Genomic DNA, 22,792 nt, shown 5'->3' on the forward strand with positions numbered 1-22,792 from the left:
AGGGCATTTCATCCAGGCTTGGTGGTCATCTGATATACTAAAGCAGACCATGATGGAGTATCCAAGTGGCAGTCTTGAGCCGAATATTGTAAGAGACGAGAGCTCACAAAAGATGATCGGATAAAACACTCTCTAGGCAAGCATTTTGGAATTAGGGGTGACGGCTGCATAGATCAGTTGACTCTTCATTAATTATATACTTAGATGGCTTATTGACAGGGAGGATTGTCCAAGTTGGAAGTGTATAATGATGTAACAGGATTTGATCAGAGAAACAGTACTACTGCAAATGATAGAGGATTTGTTATAGGAATTTGACTTAGGCAATTGTGGAAACTGGTTCAATAGCTCATGTATGGCTTTCGGTTCTATGTCTTGTACTGGGCCTGAAGCCAGCATGGCAGGAAGTCCAGAAGGAAAAATGGACATGAAGTGGGGGAGAGCAAAGGAAAACTGGAATCCATGGGGACAGGCTGGAACCTGCTTTGGTCCCTTATGACCTCTAAGCCTTTTTTTTTAAAGATTTTATTTATTTATTTGACAGCACAAGTAGGCAGAGAGGCAGGCAGAGAGAGAGGAGGAAGCAGGCTCCCTGCTGAGCAGAGAGCCCGATGTGGGGCTTGATCCCAGAACCTGAGCCAAAGGCAGAGGCTTTAACCCACTGAGCCACCCAGGCACCTGACCTCTAAGCCTTTAATTTCAGTGATGCAGGTAACTAACAAGAGAAGCTGGTATCCTTCATTACGAAGCTAAATGGGAAGCTGACTCAGGAGTCAGAGTTGGAGAAGCTAAGGGAGGGGATCCAACAGGAAACAGAATTGCTTTGGACCCCGCTGCTGCTGTAGACCTCCAAAGTGAGCCAACAAATCATTGACAATGTGTGCAAGCTGCGACATACGTGGTGTGCTGCATTGACCCATCGAGTGTAAAAAGACAATAATGGGTGAGTTTATCTAACCAGATGGGGAGTGAATTATGTCACAATAAATCTTCTCCTTCTTCTTCTTTTTTTTTTTTTTAAGATTTTATTTATTTATTTGACAGAGAGAGATCACAAGTAGGCAGAGCGGCAGGCAGAGAGAGGAGGAAGCAGGCTTCCCGCTGAGCAGAGAGCCCGATGCGGGGCTCCATCCCAGGACCCTGAGATCATGACCTGAGCCGAGCCGAAGGCAGGGACTTTAACCCACTGAGCCACCCAGGTGCCCCTTCTTCTTCTTTTTTTAAGATCGCTCCTTTCCTCCTTTATCATTTCTGCCTTCCAAATCTCTCCCTTGCCCAAAATGTCACTGTGGTTCAGGTTAACCTGTAACTATGTAAGGAAGAAAATTTCTGGGACTCAGTTCTTGTTTAACTGAGTTAATGCAGTACAAAACCACGACAAATATTTTCTGTTAAACTTTGTTAATTTTGTTTAAAAAGTAAACTTTTAAGCTAGATGGAGAACCCACATTCTAGCTCTAAGGAAGTCATCACTGGATATAAGTAAAGGTTCTACCAATATCTTTGCAGTTTAAAAAATGATATGTTTAGGGGTGCCTGGGTGGCTCAGTTGTTAAGTGTCTGCCTTTGGCTCAGGTCATGATCCCAGGGTCCTGGGATCGAGCCCCACGTTGGGCTCCCAGCTCCACGGGAAGCCTGCTTCTCCCTCTCCCACTCCCCCAGGTTGTTTTCCCTCTCCTGCTGTGTCTCTCTCTGTCAAATAAATAAATCTTTTTAAAAAATGATATGTTTATACAAGAAAGCATAGGACTAAATGACATTGTAAACAGTTACATTTTCTTGTCTCTAAAGAATAATATGAATTATTACAGTACCAGGAATGATTTTTTTTTTAAGATTTTATTTATTTGATAGAGAAAGATCACAAGTAGGCAGAGAGGCAGGCAGAGAGAGAGGAGGAAGCAGGCTCCCTGCTGAGCAGAGAGTCCGATGTGGGACTCGATTCCAGGACCCTGAGATCATGACCTGAGCCGAAGGCAGGGGCTTTAACCCACTGAGCCACCCAGGCACCCTATTTTTTTATTTTTTTTTAAAGATTTTATTTATTGGGGTGCCTGGGTGGCTCAGTGGGTTAAGTCTCTGCCTTCATCTCAGGTCATGATCTCAGGGTCCTGGGATCAAGCCCTGCATCAGGCTCTCTGCTCAGCAGGGAGCCTGCTGTTTCCCCCACACCCCTGCCTGACTCTCTGTCTACTTGTGAGCTCTCTCTCTCTCTGTCAAATAAATAAATATGATCTTTTTAAATTGACACAGAGAGAGAGAGAGAGCACAAGTAGGAGGAGCAGCAGGCAGAGGAGAAGTAGGCTCCGTACTGGAGCCCGATATGGGGCTTGATCCCAGGACCCTGGGATCATGACTTGAGCCAAAGGCAGACACTTAACTGCCTGAGCCACCCAGGTACCCCAGAAACATGTTTTTTTTTTTTAAAGCAAATTTAGCTTACTTCCTGGAAATCTCTCAGATGTCAAAGCAAACTAAAACTAAACTAAAACTAAAACTAAGACTATGACTATTTATATTCAGGTCATAAGATGACAGATAATTCTGGTAGACATTTAATAAGTATGATGATACTAAGCTTAGAAATTAAGTGATGCATGAGTTTTGCATAGAGGTGTTTCCCAATGGCTAGAAGTACATGCAAAGATACCCCACATAATTAGTCACTAGGGAAATGCAAGTCAAAATCACAGTGACATACCACTTCATACCCAATAAGATGGCTAAAACACAAAAGACAGTAACAAGTTGGAAAAATTGTAGAATAATGTATGTGGAATTCTCATACATTTTTTGTAGGACTGTAAAATGGTATAGCCACTTTGGAAGACAGTTTGGTAATTATTCAAAATGCTGAACCTAGAGTTACCATATGCCTGAGCAATTCCACTGCTGGGCCAGAAAAGGCAAATCTACAGAAACAGAAAATACAGTAGTGGGTTCCGGCAGCCGGAATAAGGAGGTGCATGGAAAATGATTCTTACTGATTATGAGGTTTCTTGTGGTAGTGATGAAAATGTTCTGTAAGTAGATAGTAGTAGTGGTTGCATGAATCTATGAGTATACTAAAAACTATGAATTGTATGTTTTATTTATTTTTTAAAGATTTTATTTATTTAACAGAGAGAGACACAGAATTGTGCTTTAAATGGGTGAATTTTATGGTGTATGAATCAGATCTCAATAAAGCTATTTTTTTTTAAGATTTTATTTATTTATTTGACAGAGAGAGAGATAGGGAGAGAGAGAAAAAGCACAAACAGGGGAGCGGCAGGCAGAGGCAGAGGGAGAGGTAGGCTCCGTGCTGAGCAGGGCTGGATCCCAGGACCCTGGAATCATGACCTGAGCTGAAGGCAGATGTTTAACCAATAGTAAATACTTGGAGGTTTAAATTTTATGTTTATACCTCTTGAAAGCTGCTTCACTGAAATCTTTAGACTTACTTGACCAAAGAGGGTATGTAACAGCAAATAAACACATGAAAAAATGTTCAACACTGTATTAGAGAAGTACAAATTAATAACCACAATGAGATAACACTCCACACCTATGCCTAAAACTGAAAAGACTGACCAAACCAATTATTGGTGAGGATTAGAAGAAATTAACCCTTACATGCTGCTGATGGGAATATAAAACGGTACCTTGGCAGTTTGGCAAGCTTCTTAAAATAATAATATGTGCCTTCCATATGATGCAACCTTTCACTCCTAGGTATTTATACAACAAACATGAAAGATATTATCCTACAAAGACATATACACGAATGTTCCTAGTAGCTTTATTTTAAATAGCCCAAACCGAAAACCCAGACAAATTCATGGATAAACAAATTAGGGTTTGTTCTACAGATGGAATGTTACACGGCAATAAAAAAGAATGAACTAGTCATACATGAAACCACAAGGATAAATCTCAAAATAAGTATGCTGAGTGAGAGATGTTAGACAAGAAAGGAGTACATGCTGTGTGAATACATTTGTATAAAAGTCTACAAGATGCAAAATAATCTAGGTAGTGATGGCTTAGGGAAGAGGGGGTAGAACAAAGAGGAAGGAGGAATTACGAAAGCAACACGTGAGTGTGATAAATAAATTAGTTTTCTTGGTTGTGGTTGTGGTGCTAGCTTCACAGATGTATACATATATTAATACTTATGTTTAGACATATGTTAATTCAAGGTAATATTTTTTAAAGCATCAAGGAAGCTCTTCATACAGATCTTTTCTGTCAAATAAAAAATACATAAAAGTCATGTTTTCAGTGTAATGTGCATATCTATGATATTTTATGCATGTATAGATTTTTTTTTGCATGTTTTGTAGCCACAGACAGGCTATAAAACAATTAAACACCTGAAATAATTCCCTCCTGCTGCCCCTACAATCCTTTCCCACTCTTAATCTTGGCAACCACTAATCTGTTATATTTGTTCCTATATTTTTACTTTTTTATAAAAAGATTTTATTTATTTGAGAGAGTGCATGCGCGAGCATGCGTGAGGGAGGGGCAGAAGGAGAGGAAAAGAAGTCATTCCAAGTAGGCTCCACACCCAGCATGGGTCCTGATCTAGGGCTTGACTCATGACCCTGAGATCATGACCTGAGCTGAAATCAAGAGTCGAACACTCAACAGACTGAGCTACCCAGTCTGTACTTAAGATTTTTAATATGGTTTCACAATTGTTCCAGCACCAGTACTCCACACAATGACTTTTATAAGGCACTCAGTTTATTTGAACTTAACCATGACTGGAGCAGCAAAAAAACTTGACCTTCTGTAAGTGCTTTATAGGTATTTGTTATTATTGCTGAAAATGATGACTGCTTGTATACTGTGAACCTTCTTATGGTCCAAAAAACATTTTGCCTGGAAGTCAGGAACATAATGATTAACTAAAATTACAGTTATTCCAAATGAGTACTCTCTTTTTTTGCTCTTGAGGTTTGTTTTTGGGGGGTGGGGGGGATTGGGTGTTTTCCATAAATAATTTGGAGAGATAAAATATGTGACCACTTTTGCCAATTACAGTCATGTAATAATGACAATTAAATTTTCCATTAAACATTATTCAATATTATAGGTCAATGACATTGTTCTTTTTGAGATACTTTTACCTCAAAATGCAAGATTTAGTCAGGGAATGGAACATATCTTCTCTTACAATGGGCCAGTTTCCCAATTTCGTTATCATCAAAATATCGGTTGCAGATAATTCTGCTGTGATGTCTGTCTCTTCACCTTCCATCCACTTCTTTGAATGAGATTGCCCAATGCCTATTTCTCCAAGAGTTGGCTCACACATAATATTGCTCTTCAGTCCCTAGCCAGCTGGACCAGGAGTGGAGTAACCTGGGCTAATTGGTTTTTCTCTCCTCAGAATTTGGAGTTGAAGTTTCTTTGCCTGCTTGAGTGGGAGAGAACACATAGCTGGTATGGGTACGCACTGCATGTACATTTGGGCATGTGTGGTGCTGGGGCATTTGTCTAGGGCCCTGTTACACCATGTAGTACAACTTGGAAACTTGCCATTCCAAATAGTAGTTGTGCAGAATGCCCTGTTACTCAGCTGACACCCCCCTCTCAGCTTTACCCACTTTCTCATGTCTTTTTTAAATATTTAAAATTTTATTTATGTATTTATTTAAATAAGCTATGTGCCCTATGTGACGCTTGAACTCATGACCCTAAGATCAAGGGTCTACTGACTGAGCCAGCCAGGCACCCCTCTCATGTCTCTTTTTTCTATTCCCTAGCAGGATCAGGTAAATGGCTTAGCAATCTTTAGACCAGATGCAATCTCTGATTCTCAACTTATTGAGGCAGGTAATGGTTCAGAGGGTTCAAGCACCTCTACTTCATGAATGAGTCTTTTGGTAACTCCCTTCCTGGTCTTTTTATTTATTTATTTACTTATTTATATATTTTTTAAAGATTTTATTTATTTATTTGACAGAGAGAGAGAGATCACAAGTAGGCAGAGAGGCAGGCAGAGAGAGAGGAGGAAGCAGGCTCCCTGCTGAGCAGAGAGCCCGATGCGGGGATTGATCCCAGGACCCCAGGATCACAACCTGAGCGGAAGGCAGAGGCCCAACCCACTGAGCCACCCAGGCGCTCCTCCCTTCCTGGTCTTAGGGAAGGGGGAAATTCTTTACTCTCCCTCACAGTGTAAGGAGAGAGAAGGCCCTCTCTTTAGAACACCGTATTCCCTCTAAAAGGCAGCTTTCATTACTCCTGTCTTCCTTACATGAGGAAGGGGATAATGGTGGGGGTTGTGCTCCTTTTCTTAACTGATGCCTGTCACTGGACCCAATAGGGAAGGGATAGACTCTAAACGCTGATGCTTAAATAAATAAATAAATAAAAGTCGGGGGCGCCTGGGTGGCTCAGTGGGTTAAGCCTCTGCCTTTAGCTCAGGTCATAATCTCAGGGTGTTGGGATGGAGTCCTGCATCAGGCTTTCTGCTCAGCAGGGAGTCTGCTTCCCCACCCCCCACAACTGCCTCTCTGCCTTCTTGCAATCTCTGTCTGTCAAATAAATAAATAAAATCTTTTAAATAAATAAATAAATAAAAGGTGATGCTTCTTCAAACACCAAATGGGTTAGGGGAAGATAGTCCCTTTTTTTCCCCTCTTTTTTAATTTTTTTTTTTTAAGTAATCTCTACACCCAATGTGGGGTTTGAATTCATGACCTTGAGATCAAGAGTTCCATGATCCACTGCCTGAGCCAGCTAGGTATCCCAGGGGAAGGTAGTCTTTAGTATCGTGTATTTTTAGCTGTGGGCCAAAAACAGAACCTCTTTTCACTTGAAATGAAACAATCCCTGATACGGTGATTTGAGCTGGACTCTTTTCAAACTCTATTTTATATAATTAGAAGCATAAGTGCATCATTTGAAGTAGAGACTTGATAATATGTATATAAGACTAATATTACAAATCATTCAGAATTGCCTGGTTTTTTAATAGTCTAGTTCATTATTGTTTACAGAGCATTTTTAATATATATTATACCATTTAATTAAATGTGTGGGTTGTTGCTGACCCACAGTCCTATGGGATTGAATCTATGAACATTCCAGAGCATCCTAATATCCTATTTAGTTTCTAATTATCTTTCTTGCTCAAGGTCCACAGCCTCCTTCCCAGAGCCAAAGGTCTGGGAAGTCATAGCTGATCCTAGATTAAATCCTGTTCAGAAAAGGAACATCTTTTCATCTATTTTAGTCTCCTATTAATTTGGCATTTAGATTCCTTTTTATAACTTAACGTTGATTTCCACTAGCAAGGGAAAGTTAAATAGGTGGCATTTTGGAATGTGGCTGAAGCTAAAAGTCTGTGGATTTAGTCAGACAAAAAGGTAATAATAATAGCCAGGAATGGGAAATGGGTACTTAAAATCCTCGTGTAATGCTTTGGGGTCCCTTTAAGATGTACAATTCTACATATCACCTTAGGAGAAAGAATATTCCTATAGTAGATGATGATATCTTTTAAAATTTTTTAAGATTTTATTTATATATTTGTGCGCACATGAGTGAGAGAGAATGCACATACACAAGCAGGGGGTGGGAGAAGCAGGACCCAGGGATCATGACCTGAGCTGAAGGCAGTCGCTTAACCAACTGAGCCACCTAGGTACCTCATAGATGGTATCTTTTAAGCTTTAAAGAGACTGAAATACTTTGATGAGGAATTAGATAGAGATTGAGGAATCAAAACAGACATAGCTTAATAAATGTTAGAACTTAATAACCCCTAGTTTTATTTGTGTGTGTGTGCTTAATGTGTTCCAGACAATAAGTAATATATTTTTAAAAAGATTTTATTTTTAAGTGGTCTCTATGTGACTGGAACACACAAACCTTGAGTTCAAGAAGTTGCAAGCTTGGTAAGAATGTCCGATGGAAAAAAAAGACAGTCTCTTCAACAAAAAGTGTTGGGAAAATTGGACAGCCACATGCAGAAGAATGAAACTGGACCATTTCCTTACACCACACACGAAAATAGACTCAAAGTAGATGAAAGATCTCAATGTGAGACAGGAACCCATCAAAATCCTGGAGGAGAACAGAGGCAGGAACCTCTTTGACCTCAGCTGCAGCAACTTCTTCCTAGAAACATCGCCAAAGGCAACAGAAGCAAGGGCAAAAATGATCTATTGGGATTTCATCAAGATAAAAAGCTTTTGCACAGCAAAGGAAACAGTCAACAAAACCAAAAGACAACTGACAGAATGGGAGAGGATATTGGCAAATGACATATCAGATAAAGGGCTAGTATCCAAAATCTATAAAGAACTTATCAAATTCAACACCCAAAGAACAAATAATCCAATCAAGAAATGGGCAGAGGACATGAACAGTCACTTCTGCAAAGAAGACATCCAAATGGCCATCAGGCACATGAAAAAGTGCTCCACATCACTCGATATCAGGAAAATACAAATCAAAACCACAGTGAGATACCACCTCACACGAGTCAGAATGGCTAAAATTAACAAGTCAGGAAACGACAGATGTTGGCGAGGATGTGGAGAAAGGGGAACCTTCTTACACTGTTGATGGGAATGCAAGATGGTGCATCCATTTTGGAAAACAGTGTGGAGATTCCTCAAAAAATTAAAAATAGAGCTACCCTACAACCCAGCAATCGCACTACTGGGTATTTACCCTAAAGATACAAATGTAGTGCTCCAAAGGGGCATGTGCACCTAAATGTTTATATCAGCAATGTCCACGATAGCCAAACTATGGAAAGAATCTAGATGTCCATCAACAGATGAATGGATAAAGAAGATGTGGTGTATATATGCAATGGAATACTATGCAGCCATCAAAAAAACATGAAATCCTGCCATTTGCAACTACATGGATGGAGCTAGAGGGCATTATGCTAAATGAAATAAGTCAATCAGAGAAAGACAGTTATCATATAATCTTTCTAATGTGAGGAATTTGAGAGGCAGGGCAGGAGGTCATGGGGTGGGGGAAGGGAGGGAAAAAATGAAACAAGATGGGACCAAGGAGGGAGACAAACCATAAGAGACTTTTAATCTCAGGAAACAAACCGATGGTTGCTGGGGGCTGAGAGTGGAGCGATAGGGTGGCTGGGTTGTGGATATTGTGGAGGATATGTGCTATGGTGAGTGCTGTGAATTGTGTAAGCCTGATGATTCATAGACCTGTACCCCTGAAGCAAATAATACATTATATGTTAATTAAAAAAAAAAAAAAGAAAGAAAGAAGTTGCATGCTCTACTCACTGAGCCAAGCATGCACTCACAATATCTTCTAAAAAGAAGAAATGTGGAAGGGCAAATTGCAACTGTACTGAAGCTATCATACTGCTTCTCCACACTTAGTAAATATTATCCATACTTGCTTATTAAACATTATCCCCAATGTCAGGGGACAGATAATTTGCCTTTTTTTTCCTAACCCAAATAAATGTCTTTCTTACTCAAATTTCTACTCATGAAACAAATATATTCCTTCACCACATCCCCTTCCTCAATATGTTACACAAAATTTTGAAAGATCATTCTATAAATTCTATCTTAATGTTATTACTTTCTAAAAATTAGCAAATAGAATATTATCTATTTATCATTATATAGAATAAGACAAACATCCAAAATCTTATTTGGTTTCTTTAGCAGCATTTTTTTTCCCTTTGCTGTTTTAAATTATGAAGATACAACTCATTTTCTCTATCTGAGGAAAGCTCAGATAGAGCTTTCAATAGTAATGAGACAGCAAACTTTACAATAGTAATGAGACAGCAAACTTTTCAAAATATAAGAGTAATTTAATTTATTCTGATGACTATAAAAGTGAATATACTTTCTCAAGATCTAATTCTCCTGAATTTAAGTTATATAATTAACTTCAACTGGCTAACAGTGAAGGTTTTACACTGAATAATAAAACAGATCAAATATGAATTTGAAGTGCCTCACTAACTTTCAAAAAAAGTTAGTTGGGGTGCCTGGGTGGCTCAGTTGTTGAGTGTCTGCCTTCGGCTCAGGTCATGATCCCAGAGTCCTGGGATCGAGCCTCGCATCGGGCTCCCTGCTCGCTGGAGGCCTGCTTCTGCCTCTCTCACTCCCCCTGCTTGTGTTCCCTCTCTCACTGTGTCTTTCTCTGTCAAAGAAATAAATGAAATCTTTTTAAAAAAAAGTTAGTTACTATAGAAGCATTATTGACCAAAATTAATCCCGAGTAAATTAAGAATTTACATATAAAAAATTGAGAATTTAGAAGAAATTAGAATAAATATTCATTAAATGTTTGGATCTGTATTTTCTTTGTAGTCCACATGATTTTCACTCAAAAATGTGCCCATAGTGTCCCAGCACACAATAGGTATTCAACAAACACCTGCTGAACTGAAGATAACCTAGGCTTAGAAGGAAAAAAAGCTCAAAGGAAAATAGGAAATATTTAATTAAATTTAAAATTTAAAATTTCAGCACATTAAAAATTAATGCAAAGAAGACTGCAAACTGTAAAAGCATTGGAAGTAAATATGATAGGTTTTAAAAAATATATTTTATTTATTTGGACAGAGAGAGAGTGAGCACAAGCAGGGGGAGGAGCAGAGGGAGAAAGAGAAGCAGACTCCCTGCTGAGCAGGAAGCCGGATGCAGGGCTGGATCCCGGATACCAGGATCATGACGTGAGCCAAAAGCAGATGCTTAACCAACTGAGCCACCCAGGTGCCCAAGAGTAGAGATCTTTATTAAAAAGATAAAACATAAAAAAAAAAAGATAAAACATAAAAACATAGATGTCTCTGAATTTCAAGTTATTTCAGGCATTTTAACAGTTGGTAAACTGTTTTAATAGATGCAAAACCTTCAGGTCTGATATAAAACATCAATCTCAACTACTGTTTGGAATGAATGGATTAATTTTAAGAACAAAGCCCAATATCCCTTGAATATTAATAGTAAAAAACAAAGCAATTCTCAATATGCTCAATTCAGACTACAGTCCAGCTGCTGCAATATTTTTAAAATTTCAAACATGAAGGGTACCTAGGTGGTTCAGTTGGTTGAACATCTGACTGTTGATTTTAGCTTAGGTCATGATCTCAGTGACCTGGGATCGAGCCCATGTTGGGCTCTGCATTCAGTGTGGAGTTTGCTTGAGATTCTCTCTCCCTCTCCCTCTGCTCCTCCCCTCGCTTGTGCACACACACTCTCTCTCTAAATAAATAAAATATTTTAAAAAATGTTTTTCAAGGGTGCCTGGGTGGCTTGGTGGGTTAAAGCCTCTGCCTTTCGCTCAGGTCATGATCCCAGGATCCTGGGATTGAGCCCTGCATCAGGCTCTCTGCTCGGTAGGGAGCCTGCTTCCCCCCTCCCCACCTGCCTCTCTGCCTACTTGTGATCTCTGTCAAATAAATAAATAAAATCTAAAAAAAAAAAAAAGAGAGAGAAAAAGAAACCATCTTCTTTAAAAAAATTTTTTTTTCAAACATGGTAAGATCAGAATTATCTCACTTCTTAATACCACCATCTTTACCTTTTAACATTCCTTTTCTTAGTGCTTATTCATCTGTGTAATAATCTTTACCCAGATGTAATCATAGTGAGCATGTTGTCTCATTTTCCCCCTTAACAATAGGTCCATAAGCATTTTTCCGTGTGCTGTACGGTAGTCATAATTCATTCACTGATGACTTCTATAGAACATTATATTGGAAGTCCTAGTTAGAGCCATTAGACAAGAAAAATAAATAAAAGTCCTTCAAATTGGAAAAGAAGTAAAATTATCTCTGTTTGGAGATGAAATTATCTTATATGTAGAAAACTCTAAAGATTCCACAAAAAAACTGTTAGAACAAACAAATTCAGAAAGGTTGCAGGATACAAAATCAACACTAAAAAATCAGTTTTCATTTCTATATACATATAATGAATAATCCAAAAGAAAAATTAAGAAAACAGGGTCTCCTGGGTGGCTCAGTGGGTTAAGCCTCTGCCTTCAGCTCAGGTCATGATCTCAGGGTTCTAGGATTGAGGCCCACATTGGACTCTCCGCTCAGCAGGGAGCCTGCTTCCCCCTCTCTCTCTGCCTGCCTCTCTGCCTACTTATGATCTCTCTCTCTGTCAAATAAATAAATAAAATCTTTTAAATAAAAGAAAAGAAAAATTAAGAAAATTCAATTTATAATAACATCAAAAAGAATAAAATATTGAAGAACAAACTTAAGGAAGTGAAAAACCACTACACCAAAAACAAGAAAACATTGCTGAAAGAAATTAAAGATACAAGTAAATGAAAAGACGTCCATCCTGTCTTCATGGATTGGAAGACTTTATATCATTTTGACAACTATACCACCCAAAGTGATCTATAGATCAACACATTCCCTATCAAAATCGCAACGACATTTTTTGCAGAAATAGAAAAATCATTCCTACAATTGATATGGAATCTCAAGGGACCCTGAATAGTTAAAAAAAAATTAAATATGAAGAAAAAAGTTGGAGGTCTCACTTTTCTAGATTTCATAATTTACTATAGGGCCACAGTAATCATAGTCAAAACAGTGTGGTACTGACATAAAAATGGACACGCGCACACACAAATACGATAGAATAGAGAACCCAGAAGTAAACACTCACATATGTGGTTCAATGATTTTTTTTTAAGTTTACTTATTTTTAAAGTAAATTAAAGTAAAATTTTAAAGTAAAATTTTACAAGCAGGCAGAGAGGCAGGCAGAGAGGGAAGGGGGAAGCAGGTTCCCTGCTGAGCAGAACGCCCAATGTGGGGCTCGATCCCAGGACCCTGAGATCATGACCCGAGCCGAAGGCAGAGGCTTTAACCCACTGAGCCACCCAGGCACCCCAGGTCCAGTGATTTTTGACAAGAGTATCAAGATTATTCAATAGGGAAATAACAGTCTTTTCAACAAATGGTGCTCAGAAAAATGAATATCCAATGCAAAGGAATGAAGTTAGACCATTACCTTCCACTATATAAAAAAGTCAGCTGAAAATTGATCAAAGATTTAAACTTAATAGCTAAAACTATAAAACTCTCAGAAGAAAACAGACAGGGGGGAGGAAGGCCCTGGGTGGCTCAGTTTATTAAGTGTCTGCCTTTGGCTCCAGTTGTGGTCTCAGAGTCTTGGGATCAAGCAGCATTAGACTCCCTCTCCCTTTGTATGTGCATGCTCTCTCTCTGTCAAATAAATAAAATCTTATATTAAAAAAAGATAGAGAGAGAAGAAAACCGAGGAAAAGCTTCATTGGATTTGGTGATGACTTCCTGGATATGACACCAAAAGCATAGACAATAAAAGAAAAAAAAATAAATTGGACTTCATCAAAATTTAAAACTTTGTGCAAAGGACACTGTCAACAGAGTGAAAAGGCAACCCATGCAATAAAAGAAAATATTTGCCAATTATATATCTGATAAGGGGTTAATATCCAGAATATAGAGAACTATAACTCAACAACAGAAAAACAAGCCACCCAATTAAAAAGTGGGCAAAGTACTTGAACAGACAGTTCTCTAAAGAAGATATATGACACAAATTGCCAGTAAATACATGTAAAGATTTTCAGCATCCCTAATTATCAGGACAATGCAAATCAAAGCTATAATCACACCCGTTAGGATGAATAATATGGAAAACAAAGGAAGTAACAAGTGTTGGTGAGGATGTGAAGAAATTGGAAGCCTCATGCGCTGCTGGTGGGAATGTAAAATGGTACAGCTATTGTGGATAACAGTATGATGGTTCCTCAAACATATGATCCAGCAATTTCACTTCAGGATGTATGTCTAAAAGAATTAAAAAGCAGTGACTTGAATAGATATTTGTACTCCCATATTCACGGAAGTTTTACAATAAGCCAAAAGGTGGAAGCAACCCAAGTTTTTATCAGTGGATGAACAAATAAACAAAACATGGCAACCACATGCAGTGGAACATTATTCAGCCTTAAAAAGGAAAGAAATTCTGCTATAAGCTACATGGATAACTTTAAATTATGCTCAATGAGGGGTGCCTGGGTGGTCCAATCAGTTTAAGCATCAGACTTTTGGTATTGGCTCAGGTCATGATCTCAGGGTTGTGAAACTGACCCCATGTCCTGTGGAGTCTGCTTAAGACTCTTTCTTCCTCCACCCCCCCCCATAGATAAATCTTTAAAAAAGAAATTATGCTAAGTGAAATAAATCAGTCACAAAAGACAAATATTGTATGATTCATTCATTTTTTTAAGCCTTTTTAAAGTAATCTCTACACCCAACATAGGGATCGAATGCATGACCCTAAGATCAAAAGTCACATGTTCTTCTGGACTGAGCCAGCCAAGCACCCTCTGTGATTTATTTTTATGAAGTTCCAAGTGTAGTCAAATTTACAGAGACAGAAAATGGAATGGTGCTTGCCAGGGACTGGAAGAAGGGGGAATGGGAAATTAGTGTTTAACAGGCATAGAGTCTTAATTGGGAAAGATGAAAAAGTTCTGGAAATAGATGTTGGTGATTTTTGCACAACATGAATGTATTTAATACCATAGAAGTGTATTCTCAAAGATGGTTAGAACGGTAAATTTCATTATATATATATATATATATATATATATATATATATATATATATATGTATATTTGTGTGTATATATACATATGTATATGTGCATTCACACACACACACACATACACACATAAAACCACTCTTTTGGATTAAATTATATCTCTTCAGATTGATATATTGAAGCCCTAACACCCAATGTGACTATATTTGGAGAGAGGGCCTATAAGGAAGTAATTAAAGTTAAATGAGGTCATAAGGGTAAGCCCTAATTCAACAGCATTAGCGTCCTTATAAGAAGAGACGTTAGGAGGGCCTGGCACAGAAGAAAGGCCATGTGAGGACACAGCCAGATGGTGGTCATTTATAAGCCAGAAGGAGAGATCTCACCAGAAACCAACCCTGTGGACAGCTTAATCTTGGATTTCCTACCACCAGAACTTTGAGAAAATAAATTTCTGTTGTTTGAGCCATCCAGTCTGTGGTATTCTGTTATGGCAGCCTGTGTAGAAACAGGCAGCCTGATACAACCACAAAAAAAGGTAAAAAAATATTAATAACTGGGGTGCCTGAGTGGCTCAGTGGGTTAAGACTATGCCTTCGGCTCAGGTCATGATCTCAGGGTCCTGGGATCAAGTTCCGCATTGGACTCTCTGCTCGGCTTCCCCCTCTCTCTCTGCCTACTTGTGATCTCTCTGTCAAATAAATAAATAAAATCTTTTTAAAAATATTAATAATTTTTTCATCACAAAACGAATGCAAGGATATGTAAAAATTTAAACCATACAAAGGTGTAAAAAGTCATAAGGAAGTCTCTCATCACCTACTCCTCTTCACCCGCACGCCCTGCCCCCAGTAACCAATTTCAGTAGTTTTAGGAATATCTTCCAGAATGCTTTTCTGAATATATAAGGCATATATTATTTACAAACACTTTATTCTTCTAGATCAAAAATCAAAGTAGGGTCTGGTTCAGAAAGGGAAGAAACTTTCAAGTTTGTTAATTCCTAGCACATAATTTAACATATTCATCCATTCCATTACCATTATATGTTTAGATGATTTCTTGATTTTTTTCTCCATTATATAAAATGTGGTTAACTTTTAAAAAATCTATTTTAAATTACTTCTAGGGGCGCCTGGGTGGCTCAGTGGGTTAAGCCTCTGCCTTTGGCTCAGGTCATGGTCTCAGGGTCCTGGGATCAAGCCCTGCATCAGGCTCTCCGCTCAGCGGGGAGCCTTCTTCCTCCTCTCTCTCTGCCTACTTGTGATCTCTGTCTATCAAATAAATAAAATAAAAATAAAAATAAATTACTTCTATACTCAAGTTTCTTAGATCCTAACACACAATGCAACAACGTTATCTATTCCATCACCAGTGATCACATAGGTTATTTCCATATTTTTATTCCATCATATAAGTGCAATTAATATCTTTATAATGTTATTAACTTTTAAATTACTTAAGTTCCTAGCAGTGAAATCGAGCTAATGGATGTGATTTTTATAGAACTTCTTATATACAGCCAAATTGATCTTCAAAAAGCTAACTGCCAACTTAAAATTTCTACCAGTAGAGCTAACAATACCAATATTAGATACTCCTATTTAAAAATATCTCCAGGGCTGCCTGGCTGGCTTGGTCAGTGGAGCATGAGACGCTTGATCTCAGGGTTGTGAATTTTTTTTTTAAAGATTTTATTTGTTTGACAGAGAGAGAGAGATCACAAGTAGGCAGAGCAGCAGGCAGAGAGAGGAGGGGAAGCAGGCTCCCTGCTGATCAGAGAGCCCGATGCCGGGCTTGATCCCAGAACTCTGAGTCCTGACCCAAGCCGAAGGCAGAGACCTAACCCACTGAGACACCCAGGCGCCCCAGGGTTGTGAATTTTGAGCCCCATGTTGGGTGTAGAGATTGCTTAAAAATAAAAAATCTTAAAAATCTCTATGAAGTAGTAGTTTACAAAGGAAATTTACTTTAATTTGCATTTATTTATGTATTTATTTATTTAGAGTAGGGTTCACATGCAGCATGGAGCCCAATGTGGGGCTTGAACTCATGACCCTGGAATCAAGACCCGGAGCTGAGATCAAGAGTTGGATGTTTAACTGACTGAGCCACCCAAGCACACCTTAATTTACATTTTGACGAGATCGAAGATTTTCAAATATTAGTTATTTGTATTTTTTTGTGTGTCAACTCTTTTTGTGTTCATACTCTATACCTATACAAGTATTAGCGGAATTGATTTCTTCCGTATGGATATTATGAGTTCTTCATATACTATGGTATTACTCCTTTATCAGTATTTATTCCCAATATTTTCCAAATGTTGTGTCTTTTAATTTTGTGTGTCCATGGGCATCTGGGTGGCTCAGTCAGTTGAGTATCTGACTCCTGGTTTCTGCTCAGGTCATGATCTCATGGGTCCTGAGATTGAGCCCTGCCTTGAGCAATGGGTTCAGCAGGGAATCCTCATTAAGAGGATTAACCCTCTGCCCCTCCCCTGACTCATGCATTTATACACATGGTCTCTCTAAAATGGATAAATCTTTTGTTTTTTTTTCACGGTTCCTTCTTTTGCCTCAAAAAGTGACATTTATTCAAAGAAAAAAATGAAAAAATATCCATCCCTTGGTTCCCGTCCCTTCCCCCTCTTGCTCCTCTTTAGTCCCCCAGACTGAACCCTGGGTGGGGCTAGGTAGCAGGACAGCTCCTCAGAGGAGGTCAGTGACATTGAGGGGCATCTCCTCAATGGAGGTGTTGTAGAAGGTCTTGATGTCTCAAAGAGTTCTCTTGTCTTCTGTCACCATGTTAATAGCCACACCCTTACGGCCAAATCGTCCACTGACCAATTCTGTGGATACTGTTTTCCCTGCTCGTGGGAAGGTCATAGTTGATGACTAAAAAAACCTGCTTCACAACAATGCCTCTGGCCTAGGTCAGGAGAGAGGACACGACAGCATGAGCGCGAGGAGGGGACACAATTGAGTCAGAAGGGACTGGAGTTGAGTGTAGGCAGCCAAAGGAAGTCGAAGGAAACAAACATGCACTCTCCCCCACCAACTTCAGATTTTCTTCCAAGTTGCTGCTTTCCTGAAGAGGGGCACGAGCAGGCCCCCTGGAGAGGAAATCAGCTTGGATTAAAATGGATAAATCTTTAAGAAAAGTATTTATTGGGTAACTCTTTTGGGTCCTCTACCTCTTTGGGGGCTTTGTACTGTCAATAAACTTTGACTTACTATCCCTCAAATCTTCCTTTGTTGCCCCCTCCAAATAAATAAAAAATAATTTAAGAAGTATTTATTCAGTATCTACTATGTTCTGGGTACTGTGGTAGGAATTCTATGTTATTCTTCAAATTACTTTATGTATAGAATCACACACATTTTGTCTTTCTATTGTTTAAAGTTTAGAAAGGTTGAACTTTACGATTGGGCATAAACCATGTAAGATCCTGTATCACTGTCTGGGAATAAAGCTGGCCCTTTCTCTCTCTCACGGATTGCAAGAGGATGCTGGGCAGAGATGCAGTCATCCAATGCTTGGCTAAGGTTACAAGATCAGCCCAGTTACAAGATCAGAAGTTCCCTCACATGGCTGGCAAGTTGGTGAGGCTGTTGGTAGAGGCTCTTGTTCCTCTCCACGTGGTCCCTTTACAGAGCTGTTTGAGTGGAGCTGTGTGTACATTAGCTTCCCCCAATGCAAGCAATCCAAAAGAATGAAGTGGAAAGCTGCAATCAGTGCCTTTATGACCTAGCCTCAGAAGTCACACACCTTCAGCTGTATTCTATGGATGGGACCGGTACTGATTCAAAGGGCTGGAGGGGGACTACATTTCCAGAGGTGAGAATCACTGGAGTTTACTTTGGAAGCTGCCTACCAAGAATCCTAACATCCTAACTTTCCTGTAATATAGTTTATAAAGCAGGTATTGATAATTTTGCAACAACCTGTTTAATTCTAGTTTTGTGCCATTCTGTTGTTTTAAACAGTGTTCTCAAACACATCTGCGCACATGAGTACACCTAAGCATTTAAGACTTTCTGTTTCACAGTTAAAGTTCCACACATTAAAAGCCCTCTGCTATGTAGTACCAGCACATGAACTTCATTAGAGCATGAGATCCCACCTCAAGCTCTCTAACTTTGAGGAAACAGTTCAAGATGGCAGATTAAGGCCAAGAAGTTTGACTTCTACTTACTGGTAATCTGTAAATTAATGAAGAAACACTTTGAGTTTTACTAAAAACTTTTAATTTTCTAGAAATCTTTATCTGTGTGCAATATCCACGTGCATTAAAAAGATCTTGCAGACTATACTACTAACTTGCTGAAGGTGACTCAGGGGAGAGGATTTACAGAGTGGCTGGGTAGAAATTCAGAGAGGTGAAAAGATCAAGTCACAGTAAGGAAGTCAGTTTTTTACAGCTAACTTTCACCTCTTCTCCAAGACAGGTGGAGGATATGCCTCTGTGAAACCAACCTGTTTGGAACTTTTGCTTTTATTTTGCCACTGGTCCTGTTCTAATTAAAGTTTGTTCATTTGTGGACCTAAAACAGAGTAGCCCTAGGTTTTGCCATTCTGGGAAATTTCCAGGGCACCAAAGGTTTAGCTGGGAGACTAGGAAGGCCAGAATGGGGATGGAGGAAGGACCAAACTAGTTCCCAAAGAAGTGAGGTTTTTACCCCCCAAATAGTATCCTTATTCTGGCAACAAAGGCTAAGGGCTGCTGTCCAACAGAGCTTCCCCCATGCCCATTCCCCATCTCCCGACCAGCAGCAAGCCATGATTAGTGACATATTCCCTTTAATATTTCTCTTGAGCTTGATTTTGGATAGCTTTTCGGGTGCAAAAACGTTAGGTCGGGTAGGGGATTCAATAACTGCTACATTTGACATATATTTGTGCATCGAACTAAATTCTCATCTCCAAATTTCACCCGGGCCTAAGTGAGCCAAAAAAAACCCCAAAAAACCCCAGCCCCTTCCCCCCACATAACTAAACCAAACCAAACACTACACCATACACACGCAAAACAAAAACCCCACAACTCTACAGAGGTACCCTTTCTTAGCAGACACGAACTTGCGCCCACCTCTGCTTCTCCCCTCGCTATTCTAAGGGCTCGGGTCAGAGAGAGCCAGCAAACCAGGCAAAGGGAGACGCACAGCAAAGGACATTGTTCCCCAAAGACGAAACAGAGGTTACGCCGGCCAGTTCAGCAGACGCGGGGCCTCGCCCTCTTCACTTCACTGAGCTCGGCCCCACCCCTCCCAACCGGAACTGCACCCCCCGCTCTCTGCGCCCCCACGAATAGCGTGTGGCTCGCGCCCGTAGCTAGCGCGCCCGCCCCGCCTACCCCGACGCACTGGGCAGGCGCACGGCGCGCGCATGCTCCGCAGGCGGGCCGCTGGGGTCTCGAGTCGCTGCAATCTGTTGCGCCGCCGCCCGCGGGAGCCGGCAGATCCGGGTCTCGTGGCTTAGAGTGACGTGGTCAATCGAATCAAAACAGAGGAGGGGAGGAAGCCAGCGGCCAGGAGCAGCAGCGGCCGCGGCGTCCCGAGCAGCCGCAGCGTTCCGGAAGCTTCAGGCGGTCTTTCTGCCGAGCCTTGGTCCCGGCCCCCATCCTCCCCGCCCCGTCGGTTGTTGTCTGGGCGGGTGAGTGTCTCCCCTTCTACCACCGCCGTTTGCCGGCCCACCCTCCCCTCACCCTGATTTTCTTGGGGGCTCCTCAGGCTCTGGGGGACTGCGGCGGCTGCGGCAGAGCGGGGCTGGCTTCTCGGGCTCCGTGGTTCTCCGGCCGGTCTGGTGACTCTGCACCGGAGAAGCCCGCTGCTGCCGAGCCCGCGCCCCCCCACCCCCGGCCAAGAGCGAGGCAGAGAGCCTGCAATTTGGCTTTCTCTGCAGGAAACCAGAGTCGGGGCTTAGCAGGAAAGTGGACGGTAGCCACGGGTGGTTTTATTTTCAGGGCAAGACAGTCAGCTCGGGTGGAGGCGTATAATGGAGTAAAAAGAAGGGAGTCGTAGCTGGAAGGAAGAACCCACAAACCCTGAAATCCACACTGTATCATTTACCTCTCTTTCTCTAGGTTTGATGAATTCATTAGGATGCGTCCTTTGTTGTGATTGATGAGACAGGAAAGCTGCCTTCCAGAAAGCGGGAGCTTTTTTAGTCCTTATTGTGCGAATTGAAAGTATTCCTTATTTCTGTTTGTTCAGTAAGTGGAACCAGAGCTGACAGTAAAGAGGTAGCACCCTTTATAAGACATAATGTGCGATAAACTGGTTACCGGAGCACTTGAAGTCCACTGTTGCCGTTTAAAGCCAAAGTTTTCCAAAGTGGCTGCTTCTACGTGTGTTTGGATTTTAGCCAAGAAGATGTTTGTTAGCTGTAGAAAGTCAGTAGGGTGTTTTGAGTTGTCCTAGTTTGCAGAATCGAAGATCTGGCCTTAATAAGAGAAGGTGTCTTGGTTTTTGCATCGCGAGTCGAGTGAGCCTCACGCCCGTAATACCTGCGTTTGTTGAAGAGCCCTTCCAATTTTTGTGTTATTGTCAGAAACCGTTGGCAGCTCTACATACACAATAACTTGGATGGTGTAAGCCCTTTCAGGTGTTTTAGCCTTGAGATTTAGGAAGCGGTTTCACGGCCCAGTTCAGTGGAGATTGTAGAAAGCTTGTGTTCCCTTCCACTTCAGGTGATGTGCCACGCAGATTCCTCTGGTGTAGCTTGCTTCAAGCCCTGCCGCCCTCCGCACCCCTGGACAGCACAAAGGAGACCAGAGGGCCAAACCTCCTTTTCGCCCTAACTTGGAAACCCCCCCCCTTTATTTTTGTCCCCAGAGAACTGGTTGAGGTGTTTCTTTGGTAAATGGCAAGAAAGAATAGCAGAAGTATGTGCTAATTGATTGCACCTTATGAAATTCAGGAAGAGTACTTAGGCATTTAGACCACTTCCTTGAAGGGTGTATCCTTGTGTGGTAGATCCTGGGCCTCTTAACAAATTTCTTTCTCCTGTGTGCTGTGTGTGCAGTTCAGATCTTTTTTCTTAATACCACAGTTGGAATCCTGCTGATTTAGATAAATGAAATTAGATTTCCTTGAAGTGGGGTGCTTTTTTTTTTTTTTAACCTTTTATGTACTGTGAACTGAATATTCTGGCTTACATGAAATAGTTTATAATTGGAGAATTATTACAGTGAATAAGGAAAAAAGAAGAAAATAAGTCATTGATAATCCTGCCATCCAGAGATGATCAAAATGTTCGCAGTGATTTATATCCTTCCAGACTTCTTTTTTGCAGTTATACATTTTATACAAAAGTGGTATTATACTGCATATGCTTTTCTGTAACCTGTTCTTTCTACGTGGTAGTACTTTGGAGTAAGAATTTATGTTTTGGTGGAGAGGGACTTTTGGGCCTTAAATTTTAGGGTATATTCACAGTGTGTTTGCCAAACCCTAATGATTAAAATAATAGTTATATTATTATTTTTTAAAGATTTTATTTATTTATTTGAGAGAGAGAAAGAGAATGAGCAGTGGGGAGAGGCAGAGGAAGAAGCAGGCTCCCCTCGGACCAAGGAGCCTGATAGGGGACTAATCCCAGGAGGGATCATGACTCTAGCCAGACTCTTAACCGACTGAGCCACCCAGGCGTCTCTAAAATCGTGGTTTTAAAAGACTTCCTCCCAGACTTCTTTGATAACATTAAGAAGTTAACGTGCATTGTGTGTCACTGTAATGTTTTCTTGTTTAACTCGTGGGAGAGCAGGGACAGAATAGCCTACGCTGACGATAGAAAGTTTAAAAGGGTTTTACTGATCTAGTGATTTGATTCAGGTAAAGCATTAGTTCTGTTCCATAGCTACACTATGCTCCAAATGCTGACCACCTGGCCAGACCTCTGTCCGTGAGGTCCCGAAAGATTTTACTTTATGAATCACACTTAAGGGTGTTGGGTGTATACCTGTTTAGCCCAGGGCCTTCTTGGTGGTGCCAAAAGAAAAGGAAATGTCCCCTTCACTTCAACTTCAGAGGATAAATATTTATTAGGAAGTATCCTAAATATGCTATTAACCCGTTCACGTTCCTTAATCATAAACATACCTAAAACCTTAAGTCTCAATTTTTATTCCGTATCTCTTGGATAATGAGTCCCAGAGTCTTACTACTTATTTTGCAACTTAGTTCTTTTTCTCTGATTTGCATTTAATTATAGTGTTTAAT

General features: G+C 40.3%; 1 protein-coding gene and 1 non-coding gene across 2 annotated transcripts in view; one reads left to right on the plus strand and one right to left on the minus strand.

Moving 5' to 3' along the window:
- Positions 1-17,574: 17,574 nt before the first annotated feature.
- Positions 17,575-17,708, minus strand: LOC116871866. The gene has a single exon (XR_004383542.1). It is a non-coding gene; the product is annotated as a small nucleolar RNA SNORA67 (small nucleolar RNA).
- A 2,252-nt stretch (positions 17,709-19,960) lies between these two features.
- SMIM14 (small integral membrane protein 14) overlaps positions 19,961-22,792 on the plus strand; it is a 75,547-nt gene continuing 72,715 nt past the window's right edge. Inside the window, exon 1 of the mRNA XM_032853083.1 lies at positions 19,961-20,225. The gene's annotated coding sequence lies outside the window, so the exon portion shown is untranslated. The remainder of the gene's footprint in view (positions 20,226-22,792) is intronic.

Source organism: Lontra canadensis, unplaced genomic scaffold (genome assembly GCF_010015895.1).
Source record: "Lontra canadensis isolate GAN:19392208 unplaced genomic scaffold, GSC_riverotter_1.0 scaffold1, whole genome shotgun sequence".
In the NCBI taxonomy this organism is placed as follows: domain Eukaryota; kingdom Metazoa; phylum Chordata; class Mammalia; order Carnivora; family Mustelidae; genus Lontra; species Lontra canadensis.